This window comes from Pinus tabuliformis, chromosome 8 (genome assembly GCF_031772625.1).
Source record: "Pinus tabuliformis cultivar Carrire ecotype Pingquan chromosome 8, CPIR1, whole genome shotgun sequence".
NCBI lineage: Eukaryota > Viridiplantae > Streptophyta > Pinopsida > Pinales > Pinaceae > Pinus > Pinus tabuliformis.
In genome coordinates, this window is record NC_142294.1 from 589,855,197 (window position 1) to 589,858,373 (window position 3,177).

Here is a 3,177-nt window from a genome sequence, read left to right on the forward strand (position 1 = left end):
AGCCAATGCTTTCCATTCCAATGGGAGGTGCTGATGTTGTACTAGGAGTCCAATGGCTACAATCCTTGGGTACAATAGCTTTTAATTTTCAAGAACTTTTCATCAAATTTTCTACGGAAGGAAAGGAAGTTGAATTAAGGGGTATTGTAGGGAAACCAGGAAAGATAATCAGCTCTAATGGTATGACAAAGCTTCTAAAAAAGGAGCAAAGAGGTGTAATTGCACAATTATGTTCGCTAGATGTTTCCACATCGGAATCATCTATTTCTCTAGATCTCCAAAAAGTCCTGGACAATCATTCCAAGGTATTTGAGACTCCCAAAGGTCTCCCACCTATGCGTGATCATGATCATGCTATTCATATGATTCCAGGAAGTGTTCCTCCAAACATCAGGCCGTACAAATATCCCTATGTCCAAAACAGTGAAATTGAACGTATGGTTGCAGAAATGCTAGAGGTTGGTATAATTCAACCGAGTCAAAGTTCTTTCTCTGCTCCAGTAGTATTGGTGCACAAGAAGGATGGATCATGGTGCATGTGTCTGGATTATAGGGAGCTCAACAAGCTCACTATTAAAGATAAGTTCCCCATTCCTATCATTGATGAATTACTGGATGAATTGCATGGATCAATTTACTTCACCAAGTTGGATCTTCATTCAGGATATCATCAAATCAGAATGAAGACTGAAGACATTCTGAAAACAGCATTTAGAACTCATGAGGGTCATTATGAATTTTTGGTCATGCCTTTTGGCCTTACCAATGCACCTTCAACATTTCAAGGTTTGATGAATTCAATTTTCAAACCATTCCTTAGAAAATTTGTGTTAGTATTTTTTGATGATATACTAATCTACAGCAAGTCTTGGAAGGATCATGTTGAACATGTTGACAGGGTGCTACAACTATTGGAGGAGAAAAAATTATATGCAAAAAGATCCAAATTTTTCTTTGGAGTCCAGTAGGTGGAATATCTGGGTCATATTGTATCTCATGAAGGAGTTAAGGTAGACCCTAGCAAAATTAAAGCCATTAAGGAATGGAAAATCCCCACATCCATAAAGCATCTGCGAGGATTTCTCGGGTTGACAGGGTATTATCGCAAGTTTGTTAAGAATTATGGGAGAATAGCAGCACCTCTAACAACATTATTGAAGAAAGATGCATTTTCATGGACTCCGGAAGCAACAAAGGCCTTTGAACATCTTAAAGAGGCAATGTGCCAAGCACCGGTCTTAGCTACACTGGACTTCACAAAAACCTTTATTGTGGAATGTGATGCTTCAGGAAATGGAATTGGTGCTGTTCTAATGCAAGATGAAAGACCCATTGCTTTTGAAAGTCGTCCAATCAAGGGAAAGTTTTTAAGAAAAGCTATTTATGAGAAGGAAATGTTGGCAATACTCCATGCACTTAAGAAATGGCGACCCTACCTAATTGGAAGACACTTCAAGGTAAAAACAGATCATGATAGCCTTAAATACTTTTTAGAACAAAGATTATCCTCTGAAGAGCAAAAAAAGTGGGTCACAAAGATGTTGGGTTATGACTTTGAAATCATCTACAAAAAAGGGAAGAAAAATGTGGTGGCAGATGCACTCTCAAGAAAGGATGAGGATGTGGAAGCATTTTTGTGCGCCATTTCTATTATCCAACCAGATTGGATAAACGAAGCAAGGAAGGAATGGAAGAATGACAAAGAAGTGTGGGCACTTATTCGAAAGTTACAACAAGATTCCAGTACGTCTGATACATTTAGCTGGAAAAATGATTCGTTATGGTACAAAGATCACTTATACCTCTGTAAGAATTCCCAGCTAAAACAAAAGATTCTTATGGAATTGCACACTTCTCCCTTAGGAGGGCACTCAGGATTTTTAAAAACTTACCACAGGGTTAAGAAGGAATTTTTTTGGGATGGCCTTAAATCAGATATTCAAAAGTTTGTGGCGGAATGTTTGGTTTGCCAACAAAATAAAGTTGAAACAATTAAGACACCAGGTCTATTACAACCTTTATCCATTCCAAGCCAACGTTGGGAGGAGGTTTCAATGGATTTTATCACAGGTTTACCAAGTCTGAGGGAAAGAGTGTCATCATGGTGGTAGTTGACAGACTTACAAAGTATGCACACTTTTGTGCATTATCACATCCATTTAAAGCCAGTACAGTTTCTACTGCATTTATGGAAACAATTCAAAAGCTACATGGAAACCCAAAGATTATTGTAAGTGACAGAGATCCCATTTTCACTAGAAATTTTTGGACAGAATTATTTCTTGTCTTGGTACTCAGTTAGCTCATAGCTCATCTTATCATCCTCAATCTGATGGGCAAACTGAGATAGTAAACAAATGTTTGGAAGGATATCTTCGTTGCTTTGTATCTGATAAACAGACACAATGGGTCAAATGGTTGCCTCTGGCTGAATGGTGGTATAACACTTCCTTCAGTTCAGCAACAAAAATGACCCCATTTATGGCACTTTATGGGTATCAACCACCATCAATCACATCATATTTAAGAGAAAATTATAAGGTTCAAGTAGTGGAACATCACATCGAACATCAACAACAAGTCCTCCAACTCTTAAGGGATAACCTCGTGTTGGCACATAATACAATGAAACAACAAGCAGATCAACATCGCAGTGAAAGAATTTTTGATGTAGGTGATTGGGTATTCCTACGGCTAAAACCATATAAGCAAATGTCCCTCAAGCAAGCTAAGAAGGATAATAAATTATCACCAAAGTATTATGGTCCATACAAGGTGTTGCAAAAGATTGGTACTATGGCATACAAATTGGAGCTTCCTGCAGCTTCTCGATTGCACCCAGTTTTCCATGTTTCATGTTTAAAGAAGGTTATAGGCAACAAGCTCCCAGTTCAAACAATATTGCCAGAACTTGACGAGGAAGGAAAAATTATATTGGAAGGAAGCAGTCACAGAAACAAGAACTCGACAGCTATGAAATCGATCAATTTCAGAGTATCTTATCAAGTGGAAGAACTTATCCGCTGAAGATTCCACATGGGAGGATGAGAATTTATGCATAAGTATCTAGAACTACTCAAGCGTTGAGGACAACACTTTTTTGAAGGAGAGGGGCATGTTGGGTCCCTATAATACTAGTGATTACCCCATTACTATTGTAGTTATACCCCTTATTAA